The sequence below is a fragment of the Oryctolagus cuniculus genome, chromosome 5, assembly GCF_051225735.1.
Source record: "Oryctolagus cuniculus isolate XC-2025 breed Fujian yellow rabbit chromosome 5, ASM5122573v1, whole genome shotgun sequence".
In the NCBI taxonomy this organism is placed as follows: Eukaryota; Metazoa; Chordata; class Mammalia; order Lagomorpha; family Leporidae; genus Oryctolagus; species Oryctolagus cuniculus.
This window is the reverse complement of record NC_142871.1, coordinates 109,165,048-109,188,600: the sequence shown is the minus strand read 5'-3', so window position 1 is coordinate 109,188,600 and position 23,553 is coordinate 109,165,048. Positions and strand designations below refer to the sequence as shown.

At 41.9% G+C, this 23,553-nt stretch overlaps 1 protein-coding gene across 3 annotated transcripts in view; it reads right to left on the bottom strand.

Annotated features, from left to right (window-relative positions):
* The window catches only part of LGSN (lengsin, lens protein with glutamine synthetase domain), a 136,055-nt gene extending 113,264 nt beyond the window's left edge, over window positions 1-22,791 (bottom strand). The window contains exons 1-2 of one of the 3 annotated variants that reach the window (XR_016233368.1): window positions 22,128-22,791; window positions 10,664-10,969 (exon numbers count right to left, since the gene is read on the bottom strand). The gene's annotated coding sequence lies outside the window, so the exon portion shown is untranslated. Of the gene's footprint in view, window positions 1-10,663; window positions 10,970-22,127 lie in introns of those variants that run through there. The other 2 variants (XR_016233367.1, XM_089332329.1) reach the window with 2 other exon arrangements.
* Between the last annotated feature and the right edge of the window lie 762 nt (window positions 22,792-23,553).

Sequence of the window (23,553 nt, the reverse complement as noted above, 5' to 3'; positions counted from 1 at the left end):
AAGAGAATAAAACACAGCCTTTTCCTGGCAAAAGGCTCCCTGGAACTCCCACACTAGGGTTGTGAAACCCAGCCTTTCAAAAGAAACAGACAGTTAGACATACTAACTGATGCCCCAGTGGAGTGTCTATGTGAGGCTCCTAAATTTTTTCTGGGTCAATCAAACTGGACAAGTACAAATTTGTATTCAACATTTGTTGGATGGGGCCAGACAACTCCAGGACAGGCTGAATAGGATTGGAATTTCTGGCCCAACACTGGGTCATGGAAATACTGGCTATCTTCTCTCCTTGGCCCTATAGCTCCCACACCTTTCCTTCCTGTCTTTATACCACGTGTCTTTAATACATTTGTTCATTTCATCTCTAACAGAGGATTGTGAGCTAGCACTTCTCACCTGTTCTATTAGATGCCATGACCAGCCCTCTAGAAAGTTCAGGACATTCTTTCCCAAGGCCACCCTTAAACACCATAAGGCAGACAGTAGGAGAAGAAAACCCATAACCAGCTCTATACCCATATACTAACTCCAAGAAAATACAGAAAATGTACCTTCATCCATGCTATCCCCCTAAGATAATGGGTTACTTCTCTTGGGGAATAGGGGAAGATGTTAACATAGATGGGTAGGTATCAGCTTTTGTGTGTGAGAACAACCAAAGAGAATGAGAATATTTTTGAAGAAAATGGGAATTTTTGTGATTGGTTTAATGGGGGAAAAATGTAGAGGCAAACTTGTTAACAATTATATATCTAAAGTATTGCTTTTGTTTGATGACCTTGGTAGATGGGTCCCAACCCTCTCCCAGGGGCAGCTTAGGTGAATCTTCTGCACACTAGAAGTTCTGGGAAGAAATTCAGAGCCCCCACATTCTAAAACTCTCCACCCAACAATATCCCAGAAGAGGGTGGGGAGAGGAGGAGCGAAACACAAGCTCTACGTCCATATCCATAAAAAATTCTGTCTGAACAGACTGGGCTCTCTGTTCTTTCCCAACCTAGACTGTCAGGTGTTCTCTCTTTATTAAACTAGAATAGAATGATTATTACATTTAAAAAAAGGCAAACTTTTAATATATGTCACAACTTGGATAAATCACAAATATTAATTCCAAGTGAAGAAAAGCCAATCCCAAAAGCTTACATACAGGGGCCAGCGCCGTGGCACACTAGGTTAATCCCCCGCCTGCAGCGCCAGCATCCCATATGGGAGCCAGGTTCTAGTCCCGGTTGCTCCTCTTCCAGTCCAGCTCTCTGCGGTGGCCCGGGAAAGCAGTGGAGGATGGCCCAGGTGCTTGGGCCCCTGCACCCACATGGGAGACCAGGAAGAAGCACCTGGCTCCTGGCTTCAGATCGGCACAGCGCCGGCCATTGCAGCCATTTAGGGGTTGAACCATCGGATGGAAGATCTTTCTCTCTGTCTCTGTCTCTCTCTCTCACTGTCTGTAACTCTACCTGTCAAATAAATAAATAAATAAATCTTTAAAAAAAGTTTACATACAAATTCTACTCATACAACATTTCTTAAATGAGAAATTAGAGGTGTGGAGAACAGACTAGTAATTGTCAGAACTTAAGGAAGGGCAAGGGAAGAATGCACATGGGTGTGGTTATAAAAGGCAGCAAGAGGAATCCTCTTGTTCTGTGCCTTTCCTATATTAATGTCAATATCTTTGTTGCAAAATTGCACTACTGTTTTGCAAAATGTTATCATTGGGAGAAACCAGATAAACAGTATACATGATTTCTTTGTATAATTTCTTACAGCAGCTTTTATAATTATAAGGAGTTAGATGGGCTAATATGTAGTTTAGGTCAGATCCCTATTGGAATGAGAAAAGGGGCAGAGTTCCTTTAAGAGTGGACAAACTGCTTGCTTCTTCCCAGAGGCTTCCTTTAACAACACTTAGTTTTATGAAAAGAATAGGCTAGACAGGATTATAAATTCCAGCCCTCGAGTTTTATTCCTGCCTCTCGCTGGTATTTTTCCCAGCTCTCTAGTTGCTATCTTTATCCTCTGAGTAGCCTTTACTCTGCTCCTCCCCCTGATTGGTTAAATCTAGGTAGCCACTTCTGTGTATAAAAAGCCAGCACTCGCAGGCTTCCTGGGCAACTCTTCCCTTACAGCTCTGCTCCTGACTACTGCAGTGGGAGGTTTCCTAATTTCAATAAATATCACTTTATTCACTGTCCCTGTCCACATAGAAATTCTTCTTCGACATGAGACAAGAACAGAGATCGCCTTCATCATCCTGTAACATAATTACTCCAGATTTTTTTTTTTTTTTTTGACCGGCAGAGTGGACAGTGAGAGAGAGATACAGAGAGAAAGGTCTTCCTTTTGCCGTTGGTTCACCCTCCAATGGCCGCCACGGCAAGCGCGCTGCAGCCAGCACACCGCGCTGATCCGAAGGCAGGAGCCAGGTGCTTCTCCTGATCTCCCATGGGGTGCAGGGCCCAAGCACTTGGGCCATCCTCCACTGCACTCCTGGGCCACAGCAGAGAGCTGGCCTGGAAGAGGGGCAACCGGGACAGAATCCGGCGCCCCGACCACGACTAGAACCCGGTGTGGCGGCGCCGCTAGGCGGAGGATTAGCCTGTTGAGCCGCGGCGCTGGCCGTACTCCAGATTTTTTAAAACTATTTTTAAATATAAGAAAAAAGACCACAATTCTTATCAAGTTAACACAATAAGGAAGGGCCGGCACCGTGGCTCACTTGGTTAATCCTCCACCTGTGGTGCTGGCATCCATAATGGGCACCGGGTTCTAGTCCTGGTTGCTCCTCTTCCAGTCCAGCTCTCTGCTGTGGCCCAGGAGGGCAGTGGAGGATGACCCAAGTGTTTGTGCTCCTGCACCTGCATGGGAGACCAGGAGGAAGCACCTGGCTTTGGATCGGCGCAGCACCGGCTGTAGCGACCATTTGGGGAGTGAACCAATGGAAGGAAGACCTTTCTCTCTGTCTCTCTCTCACTGTCTATAACTCTACCTGTCAAAAAATAAAAAAAAAATAAATAAATAAAACATAATAAGGAAATACTTGGGGAAAAGGTGACCATGCCTTCAGTTCATTAATTATGATGCTACTTTATTTTTCCAAAATACAACAAATCGCTTCTTTTGCATTGTATTTCATGAAACAGATTAACTATCCAGCATCCAATTTTATGATCCATAGGGATTTGGTTCTCCCCCTCTGAATTCTGTAATTCTGATATGGATGAAATTTAAGCTGAGCCAACTGGGAGTAACTAAACCCCATAAAAGCAATTATAGCCATCAAGAGATGGTGTAAAATTGATAATAGAACTATTCAGCCCACAACCTCCTCCCACTGCCCACTCCTCCACTGCCTTCAGAGACACACAAAGTGCTTGCCTTTTATGCATGCTCTGGGAATGTATCCCAGGTAAGCCTGGACTACATAAAGGCATTGATTTTAAATTCTCCCTCATTAAATGTAAATCAGGAACAAATCATTATCTTGACATCCTGAATGGCTACAGCATACAAGCACTCATGAAATCACTTTATACTGTCTTTCCATCCTTAATAATTTTGGACACTGAGCTAATGTCTGTGTAATTTAAATGAGAATCTCACATAATCAAAGAAAATTGCCGAATGGCTGATACCTGGGAATGTACAGCCCTTTCCTTTTCCTCCTAGTAACTTCTTTTCCTTTTTTTCCTCAAAATAATAAATATCATAGCCATTGTTTTGCTTCTGAGGGGAAAATAAGTTATTCCTGATCTGTCTTCACAATATCACAGATTCTTGATTTTTTTAATGTGCTAATTTGAAATGTTTGGAAAATAAACATGTAGAGCTTGAAAACAGTTCTTATAAATTGGCCAGTCAAAGCAGTTCTATTCAATTTTACACTCTGTAATCCTTAGCAATTCAGAGGTTTTTAAATTACGAAATTATTACAAATGTGTTTTTCTCCTGTGGGTAGCTTGGTAAAATGGATTATGAAAAGGAACATTGTCTTCCTGTGACCAGATTACAGAGAACTGTTATCATAATCAAATTACCAAAATATTAAAAAGTACTCTGGCTCCTTAGTAATTCACCTCACATCCAAAATCAATCTATGCTACAATGGGTAGGTACAATTTAAACAAACAAGTTCAACCAAAATCATAACCAACACTAGATTCATTTTCTTCAAGTTACTGGTGTAAAAATAAGCTAGTAACAGGCACCTAGCTCTCTATATAACCCCATCTTCAACTGGATAGCAAGGTAAATGCTAGCATTATAATTTTAACCTAATATGCGATTGAAGCCATATGACAGAATGTAAATAATAGCATCTAGATTATACTGTTTTTGTAACAGAAGTACATCAAGTTATTAAAAACAAAACAGCTAATTTTGTTATTTGCTTCATGCTGTGAACAACATTACTCTACGTATTTATATTTTTTAACCACGTTACTATTAATAACACCTCATCTTTAAAAATAAGATGTTTGCACAATATGGCAGATCCCAGCCACCCTCCTTCTTTCCCAATAAAATTATGCTTGTGTTTCAGTCCATATCCTCCTCCTCCTAAATTAAGTAAATCTACTTTTAGTTTGAGGTTAGGAAATGAGGTATTTGTCTACAGACTGGACAGATGACTGAATAAAGGTGAATTCTTTTAAATGAGCAGGGCATTCGATCACAGCCTCCATGACATCTTCTAGATACAGTCTTGGGACCCAGAATGATCTGCAAATTTCTGCTTCCATTCATTGACTCACATTCAAGGGAATGTCCCTAAATATGCAGAGCTTGTAGAGAAATCAAAATCTATGTTTTTCCAGCTGTTATAAGATAAAACTTTATCTGAGAAGCTGTGACTGTGAAAATTTTTCATTAAGAAAATTAACAAAGTCTTAACCTCAGCAAAGGGCAGTTTTCAAACTTAGTTGTTCTGGACATTTTTTATTTAAATCAACCACCTGATAGGCATTATAAGCCCTCAGGAATTAAGCAGTCAGCAAGACCAATACAGTTCCAGCAATACAGCCTGCAGTCCAGTTGAAAATAATGACTACACAGATATTACAAATGGGTAAAATATGACCAAAGTACCAAAGACGTGGCATTTAATTGCAAATTTCACATTTTTCTTAAACTGAGGACTAAATGAACGCAGATAGTCATATTTCTACTTTCTAGGTCATGAGAATACTTTTCCCTTACTGCTTGAACTGTTTTTTAATTGGACAAGTTTTATTATATCTCCTCAGATCAAGTGTACATAATATCTGTGAAAGGAATATGTTATGTTATATAGGAATTGAACCAGATAAAAGTGTAGAGATTCAAAAGGCACTTACAAAACAAAGCAACAAGACGACCATGACTACACGAGTAGCCACAAGGCCGCCATAGTCCAGGGTTCTCCAATCATTCTGCGCTGAGACCCTTAGCATGTCATCCTTCAAATTCATGACTGCTGCCTCATCATTGCAAAACAGTTGCTGCCTTCTGGCCATCATGCCCTTATTCACAGAGTAAATGGAAGAAAGAAAGGCACACTATTGGAACTGCCATCTACTGACTCCCTTCATCAGGAAAGGCAACTCTTCCCAGAAATGCCAATGACAGACACCTTCCTACCTCCTACTTGATCCGGATGAAGTCCTTGTGAGCCTTTCTGGATTCTGGTCAAGTTGGGCAGATGAGAGATATGAACAAAGGTTGAAAGATGAGAGAAAGATCAGGGCATTTCTTCCTTGTTCCTCCCCACTGTCCCACCCCAGCACTGCAGCCCTGGCAGGGACTATATCCCCACAGCACTTCTGCTCCCACTGGACATCCTGATCCATGCTTCGAGCTCTCTCTGAGCTCTAGTAACAACACTCCATCTCTTGTCTTTTCAGGGATTAGGGTGGCGACAGCCTGTAAGTGCAGTTGGTCTTTAGGTGCTTCAATGACCTCTTTAACCCTGCCCACACTGCCATAAATGATTCAATCCTTTGAGTTGACCTTGTGAGTGAAATTCTGTTTCCTGCCAAGATTCAAACTGACACAGGAAAAGCAGGGGGCAGGAGAGCCCCATGAACTTGGACAAATTAAGACTCATCTTCTGCAGTCAGGCACATGCCATCCTGGACAAAGTTAAGGTTGGGTGAAAGGAAAAGCAGGAATTTGCCTATTTGACAGGTTCATAGGATTGTTTACCATGTGTGATTTATAATATGGGGTAGTTTAAAAAACAAACGGAGTGATCACATCTCACCCATTTTTTTAATTTCCCTCAACTCAGTGTTGCAAAATACATGACTGCTAGTGAGTAAATAATACTAATACCTTATTCTTCTGGAAAGTTTCTCAGTCTACAAAGTGCCGTCATCTACATTATACTATTTGATCTTCACAAATAGCCCTGTGAGTAAGGCCATACAGGCATTTTAATCCCCATTTCACAGATGAATAATCAGAAGTTCGGAGAGAACAGCCACCTTGTCTTGGGTCACACAATTATTAAGTGGTAGAACTAGACAGTGAAGTCAGGTTTTCTGATTCCAAACTCAGGCCTCCAAGAGCAAACCTTGGCCAATGTACCTGATCAGGTTCATGATATGAAACCAAAGCTCAAGTGCTGATCGGGGCCATGCAGGGGAGAAAGGTCATTTTCTTTCAGTTTCTCAGAAGCTGACAGACATCTACCAGCAGAAGGAGTGGAGGACTCCTCTGAATTTCCCTTTGAAAAAAGAGACCCTGCTTCCAACGGAATCAGTTAAGAGAGTGAGTTTTAAGGTCACACAAACATGGAGTCCTACTTTTACCACTCAGTAGTTCAATGAATTTCCAAGTTATTGAACTCCCATGAGTCTTAATTATTCTGTAAAATATAAATATTAAGTACCCTTCTTAAAATATTGCCATTTCATTTATGTAAAATGTTTGGATTTAAGTTCATAAATGTGACATTACATTCATTATTTTAATTGCAAATTATTTTGGATTCCACAGCAAACTTCTAATGTTTTGAATTTCATTACAAAACAGAGAACACGTGGTACAGAGAAAGCAAATATGTTTATTAATGAACTCTCACATAAGAATAAACTTCAAAAATTATCAGGCAATTTTTGTGGCTTCTCATCACTCAGAAGATCCTGATGCATAACATTTAAACAAGGGTATTTCAAAAAGTTCATGGAAGGGGCCTGTGTTGCAGCATAGTGGGTAAAGCCACCTCCTGCAATACTGGCATCAAATATGGGCACCAGTTTTTGTCCTGGCTGTTCTCCTGCCTATTCAGCTCCTTGCTAATGGCCTAGAAAAAGCAGAAGAATATGGTCAACTGTTTGTGCCTCTGCCACCCATGTGGGAAATCTGGGTGAAGCTCCAGGCTCCTGGCTTTGGCCTGGCCCGGCCCTGGCTGTGGGAAGCCGTCTGGGGAATAAATCAGTGGATGCAACTTATCCCTTTCTGTGTGTGTCTCTCTCTCATCTCTGTAACTCTGAATTTTGTTCTAAAATTTCATGGAAAAAATAGAACTAAAAGGTAAGTTTGTTTTGGTGCAAAATATGTGGAAATTTTTCATAGTACATACTTTTTCAAGAACTTTTTGAAGACCATCTCATACCCCATAGATTTCAAATCTCTTGTGGCAGGTGACAGAAAGTAAAATTTTAACATTTCTGCACATTTAGGGCTTTCTGGAAAAACATTTTGGTAGGACCTAAGTTAAAGAAAAAGATTATCCAATCTTCTGTATATAAAGATAATTGAAAATGAATCTTGATGTGAATGGAAGGGGAGAGGGAGCGGGAGATGGGAGGGTTGTGAGTGGGAGGGAAATTGGGGGGAGGGGAGATTGTATTCCATAAACTGACCTTTGGAAATTTATATTTACTAAATTAAAAAAAAGATATTACATGTTAAAAAAAAAGAAAAGAAAAAGATTATCGAACAGATAATAAAGGGCTCACCTCTGTGTTTATATTTCTAGGAAAAGTTGCAGCCCAAAGCCATGGAACCATTCTAGGACACTAATTTTATCTTTGCCCGGAGATATATTCTAAAAGATAAAACTTTCTCTTCCCAGTGAGAATTTATTTACACTGGGAGCACAGGCATCTCTCCATTTCTTATAAGAGGTTGGGGCCAATGTTGTGGTGTAGCGGGTAAGGCCACCACCTTGCAGTGCCGGCATCCCACATGGGTGCCGGTTTGAGTCTTGGCTGCTCTGCTTCCAATCCAGCTCTCTGCTATGACCTGGGAAAGCAGTAGAAGATGGCCCAGACACTTGGGCCCCTGCACCCATATGGAAGACCTAGAAGAAGCTCCTGGCTCCTGGCTTCGGATCGGTACAGCTCCGGCCCTTGTGGCCATCTGGGGAGTAAACTGGCAGATGGAAGACCTCTCTCTCTCTCTCTCTCTCTCTCTCTCTTTCTCTCTGCCTCTGCCTCTCTGTAACTCTGCCTTTCAAATAAATAAAATACACCTTTTAAAAAAAAAAAAGGTAAGAGGTCATCTCCTTCCTCCGTAAGGTCCAGAATCATATTTGGAGATTTCCCTCTTTTAGTGTCATCCTCTTGCATGGGTGAGCCTGTCCATGCAACTCTCATTTCATCATCCCATAAGGGGAAGGCAATCAGGAGAAAGATAACAAAGTTATTACTCTATGGAATAATAATCAGACCCCGTCCCAGAAATTTCTTGTTTATGTTCAGGATACACAAATACACAGATTTATTCAGTATCACCAGACACTTTTCATTGCTTTATATCAATTCATTTTTTCTTCATAGCAATAATGTAAGCTAGGTATTCTTATTTTTCTGATTTTAAGATGGGGACACAGACAGAGAGCTATAAAGTAACTTGCTCAAAGCATCCCAAGTAATAAGCCGTAGGGTTTGGACACAGGACATCCATCTCCAAAAGCTGTGCTCTGAATACCATTACATGCTGCTTCTAACCAGTGACTTTTCTGACAGAATATTTGTGATTCACACTAAACACTACTCATTATATTGCATAACTAAGTCTCTTTCCATCATATTCAACTGCTACCTTTGCCAATCAGAAGAATTTTGTAATAAAATTGTTCTGCCCAGTCACTAGGGGTCCTATTTAAGCAGTCTCTCCTCAAAACAATTCTGCCAGTTCTGCTCAGACAGGTGCATGTATACCATAAATATTCATGTGTTGGTGGCCATGGACTGAGCTAGTGAGTTAATTGGAGAGTTTCCTATTAGGCAGCTTTTCCTAGCTTTTACTTTTTTCTGGATGTTTAAACAACTTTACAGATTTTCAGTTAAATGTGTTATAGTTTCCCACTTTGCTCTCCTGTAGAGAAACATCTAAGGATCCTGGGACTAACAGGAAACAGGTGGGACAATTGAGAAGCTTGTGCAAAGCCTTTATTTACAAAGTGAGGCAACGTTAAGGAAAACCAGGAGGGCTCAGTTCCCCATGACACTGCCGAGTCTGAGGGTCAGAAAGGGTTACCAGAACCCAGAAAGAAAAACCACAGTTGTAACACAGGGTTGCCTCTCAGCAGTTGTGACCTTTAGCAGAAGGACAATGTGAATCAATGATAACATAGCAGGGGCCGGCACTATGGCTCAATAGGCTAATCCTCCACCTGCAGCACTGCCACACCAGGTTCTAGTCCAGTTGCTCCTCTTCCAGTCCAGCTCTCTGCTATGGCCTGGGAGTGCAGTGGAGGATGGCCCAAGTGCTTGGGCTCTGCACCCGCATGGGAAACCAGGAGAAGCACCTGGTTCCTGGCTTCGGATCAGCGTGGTGTGCCGGCCACAGCAGTCACTAGGGGGTGAACCAACAGGAAAAAGGAAGACCTTTCTCTCTGTCTCTCTCTCTCTCTCACTGTCCACTCTGCCTGTCAAAAAGAAAAAAAAGAAAAAGAAAAAAGAAAAAAAAAGATAACCTAGCAGAAAAGAAGCCTGAGGAGGACATACTCGAAACCTATTCCTCTCCCATTATCAGATCTCCACAGGCAATTCCCATTGACCAAACCCAACCTGAAGCCAAAGAGGGGAGGGGGCCTTCGCTTTTATCCCTAAAAGCCTCACAGAAAGCAGAGTGTGGGAGGGAACGTAGTGAAAATATCAAGAACGCTGCAGGTTAAAAGCATCTCCACAGGAGCTCTTTTCTGATACTGTCCTTTGCCAAAGAAGCTTTTCTCCTTAAAAAAGCTTTCCTGTTCATTAGCTCCATGTGTTAAGGGCAAAGTGTACACAATGCAGGATTTCTCTGCCATCAGTAGCAAAGACAAAGTGATCAAGTGCCTGGAGCTGTTTATCAAGGACAGAAAGCCCTGATCCACCGTGGAGAAGCCATCTGAGTCAGGGGCTATTGGCTGTGCAGGTGCAGATTCCTGAAGATAAGTGTGGCATCAAAGGAACACAGCCTGAGGTCAATCAAGATGGAACAACTAGATGAGATTTGCAGAGAAGCTGAATTTTCTTCCAGATGAACCTTGTTCAGCCAAAGAAAAATTCCGTTAAGGCTTAAGGAAACCAATGTTTACTGAGCACCAATTCTGTCAGGGTTCACATGTGTGGTTCCATCTGAAGATACTAGCCATAAAACTTCTATTTAGAAGCTGGTTGTTATCTTTAGCATATATGATAAGGAAAATATTTTTTAAAAAAAATATTTATTTATTTGAAAGTCAGGGTTACACAGAGAGAGAAGAGGCAGAGAGAGAGAGAGACAGAGAGAGGTCTTCCATCCACTGGTTCACTCCCCAATTGGCCACAACGGCCGGAGCTGCGCTGATCCGAAGCCAGGAGCTTCTTCCAGGTCTCCCACGTGGGTGCAGGGGCCCAAGGACTTCGGCCATCTTCCCCTGCTTTCTCGGGCCATAGCAGAGAGCTGGGTGGGAAGAGGAGCAGCCAGGACTAGAACCGGCGTCCATATGGGATGCCAGCGCATCAGGCCAGGGCGTTAACCAGCTGTGCCACAGCTCCGGTCCTGTGATAAGGAAAATCTGATGAATTGCTAATGGTGAGAAATAGATTAAGTTACACATGTCTCCCAGCTTCCATCTTTGCCCCTTACCCATCCACACATAAATTCCATTATCTGTAGAGTGGGCCGTGCTTTTTCAAAATATAACATATATCATGTTACCTCTCTGCTTAAAATTCTCTAATGCTTCCCTGTTTCATTTACAATAAAATCCAAACCTTACCAAGTCAGCAAAGCCCCAGCGTTCCTCAAATCCTACATCATGGCTCACTCACAGATCATGAAATCAGTTTAGTAGGTCACATTATCTTCTTTAAAATCAAATCAGGGAGAAGTGGCAAGATGGTGGAATAGGAAGGGAGCACACTGATAGTCCGGGAAGAGACAGTTTAATAAAAGTGGAGATACTGCAGGTTCAAGGAAGAGTAGAGGAAGAAACAGCAGAGGAAACTCTTCTGGAACTAGTGATTCACAGTGGACCTGCATGGAGAGCGTGGGAGCCCACAGTTCGGGACACCAGCAGCAGACTCAACACACCAGCGCTGGAACGTGAGGTGAGCTGAACCTAAATAGCCCAAGACACTGGCGGGCAAGAGGAAAGAGGAGACTGGAGGGAACGAGGCTTGAAACGCTGTGAGGAAAAGTTCACCAGGCTAACTAGAAGAGAGAGGAAAAAAAAAAAAGTGACCGATACGGACACGAGTTTCTCTCTCTCCGCTCACCTCTCAAAGGCAACCAAGACAAAGAGCAGGCGCCATTTTGGACATACGTCATAAGCAGGGCGACCTGAGGTCTGCACCAGCCCTGAGCCTAGGAGAAAAACATGACTCTTGGTCGGGGGGAGGTGTGAAATAACAGGAGATTAGGACCTAGTGAATTTGTGGTGCTACTGAACTGAGACTGTGAAAAAAGAGAGGGTGGGGGAGAGAACTCATGGAATTCACGTGAGCACTCTCCAGAGACGCTACAATTCGGTAACCTTGGCAACCCAGAGGGAGACTGCAGGAGAATTTGAGCCCACACTAAGGGCAAGCACAGATTCCCTGTGTGGTCCTTGGGAAAGAGCTTCCGATCTCTGGCTCCTGTGGGTATATCATTTGCCTGCTAACTACCTCCAATTCTGTTCAGCTGTGCGGAATTACTTCCCTTTTGAATCAAAAAAAAAAAAAAAAAGAAAGAGAGAGAGAGAGAGAGAGAGAGATTTACCACGCCTAACCTGGGAGTGTCACCTTGGGCACACCCTTAACCCTGAGGAACCAAACAGAGCTCTCAGGCCACACCCATCTCAAGCCTCTAAGGCTCCATCAAAAGCAGACAGTCCACTTAATCTAGAATCATAGTACAACGAGAAAAAATACCACAGCAAAGAAACCAAAGAATATCTCCACAATGCCAAACAAACAAATGCAAAAACCGAGGTAACAAGAACAAGGAAGACACTACGACGCCCTGAAATGATAAAGACACCCCAATTCAAGATTATGAAGATGACGAGATAGAAGAAATGCAAGAAGGGGATCTCAAAAAATTGATAAGAACATTAAGAAGTTCTCAAAAACAAATTCTTGAACTACAGAAATCCTTACTGGACAGGATAGAAAATCTCTCTCATGAAAATGAAATATTAAGGAGGAATCAAAATAAAATGAAGCAACTAGTAGAACAAGAAACTGTGATAGTGAAGAGAAATCATAATGAAATAAAGAATTCAACAGATCAAATGACAAACACATTAGAGAGCCTTAAAAACATAATGGGTGAAGCAGAAGAGAGAATATCGGACTTAGAAGATAGAGCACAGGAAAGGATAGAGTCAAACCAAAGAAAAGAAGAGGAAATTAGAAATCTAAAACATATTGTCGGGAATCTACAGGATACTATTAAAAAAACCAACATTCAGGTTCTAGGAGTTCCTGAAGGCATGGAGAGGGAGAAAGGAATAGAATGCCTTTTTAGTGAGATATTAGCAGAAAATTTCCCGGGTTTGCAAAAGGACAGAGACATCCTAGTACAGGAAGCTCATAGAACCCCTAGTAAATACAACCAAAAGAGATCCTCACCACGACACATTGTAATTAAACTCACCACAGTGAAACAGAAAGAAAAGATCCTAAAATGTGCAAGAGAGAAACGTCAGATTACTCTCAGAGGATCTCCAATTAGACTCACAGCAGACTTCTCATCAGAAACCCTACAAGCTAGAAGGGAATGGCGAGACATAGCACAGGTACTAAGAGGGAAAAACTGCCAGCCCACAATATTATATCCTGCAAAGCTATCATTTGTGAATGAAGGTGAAATAAAGACTTTTCATAGCAAACAGAAATTGAAAGAATTTGTCGCCACTCGTCCAGCCCTGCAAAAGATACTTCAAGATGTGTTAAGCACAGAAACACAGAAACACGGTCATCAATATGAAAGAAGGTAAAGGAAGGAAAACTCACAGCAAAAGATTACAGGGAATTCAAAGCATATATCAGAAAATATCTTTGGCAAATGGCAGGGCAAAGTTACCACTTATCAATAGTCACATTCAACGTTAATGGCCTGAACTGTCCAGTTAAAAGACACCGATTGGCTGATTGTGTTAAGGAACAAAACCCATCTATTTGCTGTTTACAAGAAACACATGTTTCCAACAAAGATGCATACAGACTGAAAGTGAAAGGCTGGAAAAAGATACACCATGCAAACAGAAATGAAAAACGAGTGGGCATAGCCATCTTAATATCAGACAACATAAACTTTACCACAAAAACTGTTAAGAGAGACAAAGAGGGGCACTATATAATGATTAAGGGATCAATTCAACAGGAAGATATAATAATCATCAATGTATATGCACCTAAATACAGGGCACTGGTTTATTTAAAAGATTTGTTAAGGGACTTAAAGGGATACTTAGACTCCAGTACAATGGTACTGGGGGACTTCAATACTCCACTCTCAGAAAGAGACAGATCAACAGGACAGAAGATCAACAAGGAGACAGTAGATTTAAATGATACTATAGCACAAATGGATCTAACAGATATCTACAGAACTTTTCTTCCTACACAGAAAGCATTTACATTCTTCTCAGCAGTACATGGAACCTTCTCTAGGATTGACCACATACTAGGCCATAAAGCAAGTCTCAGCAAATTCAAAAGAATTAGAATCATACCATGCAGCTTCTCAGACCATAAAGGAATGAAGTTGGAAATTAGCAACTCAGGAATCCCTAGAGCATATGAAAATACATGGAGATTGAACAACATGCTCCTGAATGAACAATGGGTCATAGAAGAAATTAAAAGAGAAATCAAAAATTTTCTGGAAGTAAATGAGGTTAACAACAAAACATATCAAAACTTACGGGACACAGCAAAAGCACTGTTAAGAAGAAAGTTTATATCAATAGGTGCCTACATCAAGAAATTGGAAAGGCACCAAATAGATGAGTTTTCAATTCATCTCAAGGATCTAGAAAATCTACAACAAACCAGACCTAAATCTAATAGGAGAAGAGAAATAATTAAAATCAGAGAAGAAATCAACAGGATTGAATCCAAAAATCATTACAAAAAAATCAGCCAAACGAGGAGCTGGTTTTTTGAAAAATTAAACAAAATTGACACCCCATTGGTCCAACTAAATAAAAAAGGAAAAGACCCAAATCAATAAAATCAGAGATGAAAAAGGAAACGTAACAACAGACACCACAGAAATAAAAAGAATCATCAGGAATTACTGCAAGGACTTATATGCCAGCAAACAGGGAAACCTATCAGAAATGGATAGATTCCACCGGCCGCAGCACGCCAGCTGGAGGGTGAACCAACGGCAAAAGGAAGCCCTTTCTCTCTCTGTCTCTCTTTCTCTCACACTATCCACTCTGCCTATCAAAAAAAAAAAAAAGAAATGGATAGATTCCTGGACACATGCAGCCTACCTAAATTGAACCAAGAAGACATAGAAAACCTAAACAGACCCATAACTGAGACAGAAATTGAAACAGTAATAAAGGCCCTCCCAATAAAGAAAAGCCCAGGACCAGATGGATTCACTGCTAAATTCTACCAGACATAGAAGAACTGACTCCAATTCTTCTCAAACTATTCAGAACAATTGAAAAAGAGGGAATCCTCCCAAATTCTTTTTATGAAGCCAACATCACCTTAATTCCTAAGCCGGAAAAAGATGCAGCACTGAAAGAGAATTAGCAGAACAATATCCCTGATGAACAAAGATGCAAAAATCCTCAATAAAATTCTGGCCAATAGAATGCAATAACACATCAGAAAGATCATCCAAGTGCGATTTATCCCTGGTATGCAGGGATGGTTCAATGTGTGCAAAACAATCAATGGGATTCACCACATTAACAGACTGCAGAAGAAAAACCATATGACTATCTCAATAGACACAGAGAAAGCATTTGATAAAATACAACACCCTTTCATGATGAAAACTCTAAGCAAACTGGGTACAGAAGGAACATTCCTCAATACAATCAAAGCAATTTATGAAAAACCCATGGCCAACATCCTATTGAATGGGGAAAAGTTGGAAGCATTTCCACTGAGATCTGGTACCAGACAGGGATGCCCACTCTCACCACTGCTATTCAATATAGTTCTGGAAGTTTTAGCCAGAGCTATTAGGCAAGGAAAAGAAATTAAAGGGATACAAATTGGGAAGGAAGAACTCAAACTATCCCTCTTTGCAGATGATATGATTCTTTATTTAGGAGACCCAAATAACTCTACTAAGAGACTATTGGAACTCATGGAAGATTTTGGCAAAGTAGCAGGATATAAAATCAATGCACAAAAATCAATAGCCTTTGTATACACAGGCAATGCCACGGCTGAGAAAGAACTTCTAAGATCAATCCCATTCACAATACCCACAAAACAATCAAATACCTTGGAATAAACTTAACCAAGGACGTTGAAGATCTCTATGATTAAAATTACAAAACCTTAAAGAAAGAAATAGAAGAGGATACCAAAAAATGGAAAAATCTTCCATGCTCATGGATTGCAAGAATCAACATCATCAAAATGTCCATTCTCCCAAATGCAATTTACAGATTCAATGCAATACCAATCAACATACTAAAGACATTCTTCTCAGATCTGGAAAAAATGATGCTGAAATTCATATGGAGACACAGGAGACCTCGAATAGCTAAAGCAATCTTGTACAACAAAAACAAAGCCGGAGGCATCACAATACCAGATTTCAGGACATACTACAGGGCAGTTGTAATCAAAACAGCATGGTACTGGTACAGAAATAGATGGATAGACCAATGGAACAGAATAGAAACACCAGAAATCAATCCAAACATCTACAGCCAATTCATATTTGATCAAGGATCCAAAACCAATCCCTGGAGTAAGGAAAGTCTATTCAATAAATGGTGCTGGGAAAATTGGATCTCCACGTGCAGAACCATGAAGCAAGACCCCTACCTTACACCTTACACAAAAATTAACTCAACATGGATTAAAGACTTAAATCTACGACCTGACACCATCAAATTATTAGAGAGCATTGGAGAAACCTTGCAAGATATAAGTACTGGCAAAGACTTCCTAGAAAAGACCCTGGAGGCACAGGCAGTCAAAGCCAAAATTAACTATTGGGATTGCATCAAATTGAGAAGTTTCTGTACTGCAAAAGAAACAGTTAGGAGAGTGAAGAGGCAACCGACAGAATGGGAAAAAATATTTGCAAACTACGCAACAGATAAAGGGTTGATAACCAGAATCTACAAAAAATCAAGAAACTCTACAAGATCAAAATAAACAACCCACTTCAGAGAAGGGCCAAGGACCTCAATAGACATTTTTCAAATAAGAAAATCCAAATGGCCAACAGGCACATGAAAAAATGTTCAAGATCACTAGCAAATCAAAACCACATTGAGGTTTCACTTCACCCCAGTTAGAATGGATCACATTCAGAAATCTACCAACAATAGATGCTGGAGAGGATGTTGGTAAAAAGGGACACTAACCCACTGTTGGTGGGAATGCAAATTGGTTAAGCCACTATGGAAGTCAGTCTGGAGATTCCTTAGAAACCTGAACATAACCCTTCCATACAACCCAGCCATCCCACTCCTTGGAATTTACCCAAAGGATATTAAATTGGCAAACAAAAAAGCTGTCTGCACATTAATGTTTATTGCAGCTCAATTCACAATAGCTAAGACCTGGCACCAACCCAAATACCCATCAACAGTAGACTGGATAAAGAAATGATGGGATATGTACTCTATAGAATACTATACAGCAGTCAAAAACAATGAAATCTGGTCATTTGCAACAAGATGGAGGAATCTGGAAAATATTATGCTGAGTGAATTAAGCCAGTCCCAAAGGGACAAATATCATATGTTCTCCCTGATTGGCAACAACTAACTGAGCACCAAAGGGGAAACCTGTTGAAGTGAAATGGACACTATGAGAAACAGTGACTTGATCAGCTCTTGTGCTGACTGTTGATGTACAATGTAATACTTTATCCATTTTAGTATTTTTTTTTATTCTAGTACTATTGGTTGAACTCTGTAATTAACACACAATTATTCTTAGGTGTTTAAATTTTAACTGAAAAGTGATCCCTGTTAAATATAAGAGTGGGAATAAGAGAGGGTGGAGATGTACAATTTGGGACATGCTCAATCAGACTTGCCCCAAACTATGGAATTAGAATGTGCCAGGGTATTCCAATACAATCCCATCAAGGTGGCATGTACCAATGCCATCTCACTAGTCCAAGTGATCAATTTCAGTTCACAACTGATCACACTGATAGGTCTAAGAGTCAAAGGGATCACACAAACAAGACTAGTGTCTGCTAATACTAGCTGATAGAATCAAAAAGGGAGAGAACAATCCATCATGGGAAGCGGGATACACAGCAGACTCATAGAATGGCAGATGTCCTAAATAGTACTCTGGCCTCAAAATCAGCCCTTAAGGCATCCAGATATGGCTAAAGAGCCCATGAGAGTATTTCAGGCATGGAAAGCCAAGACACTCTGGAAAAAAAAAGAAGACCTAAATGAAAGATATCTGTGAGTGGGATCCCAGTGGAAAGAACAGGGCCATCAAAGAAGGAGGTACCTTTCTCTGAAGGGAGGAGAGAACTTCCACTTTGACTATGACCCTATCAGAATAAGATTGAAGTCAGTGAACTCAAAAGGCTTCCATAGCCTTGGCAACTCAGACTGGAGCCTAGGGAAATTACTGACGCCATAAATAAGAGTGTCAAATTGTTAAGTCAACAACAGGAGTCACTGTGTACTTACTTCTCATGTGGGATCTGCCCTTAATGTGTTGTCCAATGTGAAGTAATGCTATAACTAGTACTGAAACTGTATTTTACACTTTGTGTTTCTGCGTGCGTGCAAACTGATGAAATCTTTACTTAATATATACTGAATTGATCTTCTGTATATAAAGATAATTGAAAATGAATCTTGATGTGAATGGAAGGGGAGAGGGAGCGGGAGATGGGGGGGGGTGTGAGTGGGAGGGAAATTATGGGGGGGGCATTGTATTCCATAAACTGTACTTTGAAAATTTATATTTACTAAATAAAAAAAAAGTAAAAAAAAAAAAAATCAAATCAGGGCCTGGGTTGTGCCACAGTGGTCTAAGCTGCGGCCTGCAACTCCGACATCCCATATGAGAACCAGTTCAAGTCCTGGCTGCTCCACTTCCAGTCCAGCTCCTTGCTAATATGTCTGGGAAAACAACAAAAGATGGCCAAGTTCTTGGGCCCCTGCCACCCACATGGGAGACCTGGAAGGAGTTCCACGCTCCTGGCTTCTGTCTGGCCAAGCCCCATCTGTTGCAGCCATTTGGGGAGTGAACAAGTGGATGGAAGACTTCTGTGTGTGTGTGTGTGTGTGTGTGTATAAACACTGCCTTTCAAATAAATATAATTTTTAATCTAATTAAATTTAATTATTTAACATTGAATTGAATAAAATAAAAAAGAGTACATAGATGAGAATAGCATTTCATGAACTTTTTTTTTCAAGAACATACATGTGTTATGTTTTTATTACATGGAAAGTATTACTTTGATCAAGGAAGGCACATGTGTTGGCACAGTAGCTACAACACCACTTGGAACACCATGTGCATCCCTTATTAGAGTGCGTGAGTTCAAGTCCTGGCTCAACTCTTGAGTCCAGCTTCCTGCTAATGTGCATTCTGGGAGGTGGCAGGTGATAACTAAAGTAATTAGATCACTGCCACCTATGTGGGAGACTTAGATTGAGTTCTTGGCTCCCAACATCAGCCTGTCCTAGCCCTAGCTGTTACAGGCATCTGGGGATGAAGCAGAGATAGATTGATCTCTCTCTCTCTCTCTCCCCTTTCAAATAACTAACTGAAACATTTTAAAACAATTTTTGCAGTTGAACTTAAACTTTGTAAATTTATTTATTCATTTAACAAATATTTATTGAAAATCTTCTATAAAATAGACCTACATTTAGATCTCAGAGATCATGTAGCAAGACAAAGTTACCTGTCTTTTGCATTTCACACTGTAGCTAGGAGAGATAATAAATGTGTGAGCAATAAGAAGAGTTGATACAGACTTTAAAGAGTGATGCAGGTTAAAGTATTGGATAAGAGGAGAGTGACTGTTTCATAAAGAAAGACAAAGAAGTTCTCTGCAGAGGGTAACATTTAAGGAGACCCTGAAAGAAGCGAGAGAATAATCCAGTCAGAAGGAATAGCAAGTGCAAAGGACCTGAGTCAGAAACTTGCTTAGGGTTATCAAGAAACAACAAGGAGGTGCTGGTGTTGTGGAGTAGTGGGTAGAGCCACTTCCTGCAACACTGGCATCCCACATGGGTACTGGCTTGTGTCCTGGCTGCTGCACTTCTGATCCAGCTCCCTGGGAAAAGGAAAATGGGCTGGGAAAAGCAGCAGAGGATGGCTCAAGTGTTTATGCCCCTGCCATCCACGTGGGAGATATGGATGAGGATCCTGGCTCCTGGCTCCTGGCTTCAACCTGGCACAGTGCAGGCTGTCAGAGCCAGCTGGAGAGCGTGTAAGGAAAAGAATGCAAACTGGTGCCACCTCACACGGGGCACCAAGATGTAAGGAAAAGAGGTGCAGAACAGAGAGAAGTCAGAGTACTAATTTACAGCCAGACCAAATTTATTAACAGAAAATAAATCTGCAGAGGTGACCAACTGGTGCACATTGAAGGAACATGAAGGAGGCCCAGATTTCAGCAGGCTGGGCTTTTTCTAATATCTTAAGAGGACTAGGGGTGGGGGTGGGGGCAGTGGGCAGCAGGCAAAGGTGAATTCCTACATACTGGTCTTTCAAGGGGCCTCCAGGCCCCCCAGCCTAGGGAAGAATGCAGGGGTCGGGTATAAAGGCAATAGGGTGGAAGGTCCAACTGAGATTCAGGGACAAAGGAGTGCATTCTGATTTTTATCTATCTTTTGGGCAATGAGTGAGAATGGCTAAGACTTATATGTCTTTGTTCCATCAGAGTGAACCAGCAGATGGAAAATATCGCTCGCTCTCTTTCAAAATAAATCAATGTTTTTAAAAAATGAAAAGAAATTCAAGAAAACAAGTGTGAATGGAGCCGGAAAGAAGCCAAGGGAATTGACAGTAGATGAAGAACTTAATTAAAGCACAAACAAATGAACAGCATTGACCATTTCAAATCACTTGCAGAGCTGTCCTCGTTAGCACAGTGGTGAGTATCTCCACCTGTCAAATCACTTGCAGACATAAAAAATATACAATATTGATATTTACCATGTGATTTTTCTTTTTTTTTTTTTTTTTTTTTGACCGGCAGAGTGGACAGTGAGAGAGAGAGAGACAGAGAGAAAGGTCTTCCTTTTGCCGTTGGTTCACCCTCCAATGGCCGCCGCGGCCAGCGTGCTGCGGCCGGCGCACCGTGCTGATCCAATGGCAGGAGCCAGGTGCTTCTCCTGGTCTCCCATGGGGTACAGGGCCCAAGTACTTGGGCCATCCTCCACTGCACTCCCTGGCCACAGTAGAGAGCTGGCCTGGGAAGAGGGGCAACCGGGACAGAATCTGGCGCCCCGACCTGGACTAGAACCCGGTGTGCTGGCGCCGAAAGGCGGAGCATTAGCCTAGTGAGCCACGGCGCCGGCCAGCAAGATCTTTTAATTCATACAATTCACATAATATAGTGAAATTGAAGTAGACAGGCATAAAGGTTAAAATTGATTAGGTTTGTGAGCTGGAAGACCATTCCCTCACCATGCCCCTGTGTGACCTTTATGCCCCTACCTGGCCACACCTGAGTACAACCAGCCAATCAGGTTAATTAACCATTCCCCTTTGAAGATGGATTAAAAGCCTGGAACAGGGTGTGTCCAGCCCTTTTTGCTTTTCCTCCATTTCCCTTGCCCTGGCCTCTTGCCAGGAGGGGGATGGCTGTAGCCCTGCACCTCCAGGGTGCATGGCCTTAGGGCCACCCGCTCTAGGCTTCCTGGCCTAGATGCTCTTCCATGTGGCTGGTTCCTGGTGCTCCGTATGAACCCAGATTTACCCCTCTTAGATAAAGCTTTTACTCTCCTATGCATCTTTTGCACTAAATAAAAGCTTAAAATGTGCCATGCTGCCTCGTTCATTTATGCCAGTATTTAGAATTCTTCTCTAAATATTAGGTAATAACCCACTTGGGCTTATTAATATTGGGATTTATTAATAAGCATATGGTGATATTGTATGGCACCCCAAATTCTGATAACATTATGTGGCACCCCAGATGGGGCTTCTGGGAAACTCTAAGGGGTCACATTTCGATGTAATTTTAAGGGGTCAATTCCGATATCATAATGATTACTCCAGTCAAGCAAATTAACATACCCATCATCTCACAGTTATCCTTTTTATCTTCTTTTTTTGCAAAACACTATAGTCTATGTGACCTCCTCCCCACTCCCTGACTTCACCACTCTCCTCTGTCCTCAGCTCACTGTATTCCAGCCGCACTGCTCTCCTTTATCCTTGTATCCCTGACTCAGTGCATTTTCCCCAGAAACCCACAAAGTTCACACCTTATCTTGTCCAAGTTGAAATGTCCCATGCCCAGGGAAAACTTTCCTAACCACCCACATGAGTTAGCCTTACCACCCACTTCACCTTCCTTTTAATTACCTGATACTATTTGTCGCTCCCCGTCTTCGTGGAGGAACGGCACAGGACCCTGTGCTGTTCTTTCGTCTGCTCGGCCCTCCCCGGGTTTGCTGCTGGTTCTTCCCGGGTTGGCTACCGTCCCTTCCACCTCCGTGGAAGGGCGGTTCCCCCTGCCACTTTCCCCACTTCCGTGGGGGAGCGGCACACCGCCAGCCGGCTCTCTCGGGGGCTGCACAGGTGTTCCTCTTAGATGTTCCCGGTGCATGTTGTCTCTCTCCTCCTTTATAGTCCTCTTCCACCAATCCCAACTCTGCTACCCACACGCCAAGTACGCTGCTCTCCTCCAATCAGGAGCAGGTCCTGCTGCTTATTGGTTGAACTGGAGGCAGCTGTGTAGAAGCTGGTTCCTCCTCTCCCAGCGCCATATTGTGGGAGAGCAGATGCATAGAATAAGTCTTAATTCCAGTAACTTAGTCTAGTCTGAGTTGCTCCCCACACTATTTTTATTCAAAGCTTTAATGAAGAGACGAAGGCACTGTGGCTCACTTGGCTAATCTTCTGCCTGCATCCCATGTGGGCACCCATGTAGGCACCAGGTTCTAGTCCTGGCTGCTCCTCTTCCAGTCCAGCTCTCTGCTGTGGCCCAGGAAGGCAGTGGAGGATGGCCCAAGCACTTGGGCACCTGCACCCTCATGGGAGAACAGGAGGAAGCACCTGGCTCCTGGCTTCGGATCGACGCAGCTCCCGCCATTGAGGCCATTTGGGGGGTGAACCAACGGAAGGAAGACTTTTCTCTCTGTCTCTCTCACTGTCTAACTCTATCTGTCAAATAAAAAAAAAAGCTTTAATGAAATATCGCATATTTATTTAGTTTTTTTCCACCTAATTTACCAGAATTGAAATTCTATGAGAACAGAAACACTACTGTATTCATTTCTCTTACCTCCAAGGCTGGAACAATAATTTACATGCAGCAAAAGCTCAAAAAAGTTGCTGATGTATCTATAGCTTGGGTGGATAAATTGACAGCCAGATTGATAAACAAATAGGATAGCCCTTAGGATATGGATGATATACTTAAAGGATCCTACAGGTAACAGAGGACAATTTTCTTGAGAAAGAATCACCTTGCCTCTCCCCCACCACCTCTACTCTATAGCTCCCTATCCAACTCTAAACACATACACACACACACACACACACACACACACACATACACAGAGGCATACATACACCTTTCTCTGCCACATCAAGTGAGGTTTTTGACCACATGATGGTCCAGCCAGGTGGCAGTAGGGTAAAGAGTAAGGGGCAAGTATTTTTGTACTTGTCTTGACCTGCCCAGATTGAAGATTTGCATAAGCAGGATTGTGTACAGACCTTAGCATCCCATCTTAAAGGCCACAGACAGCTAAAGGTGTCATCATGGGCAGCAAAAATCCCCAGC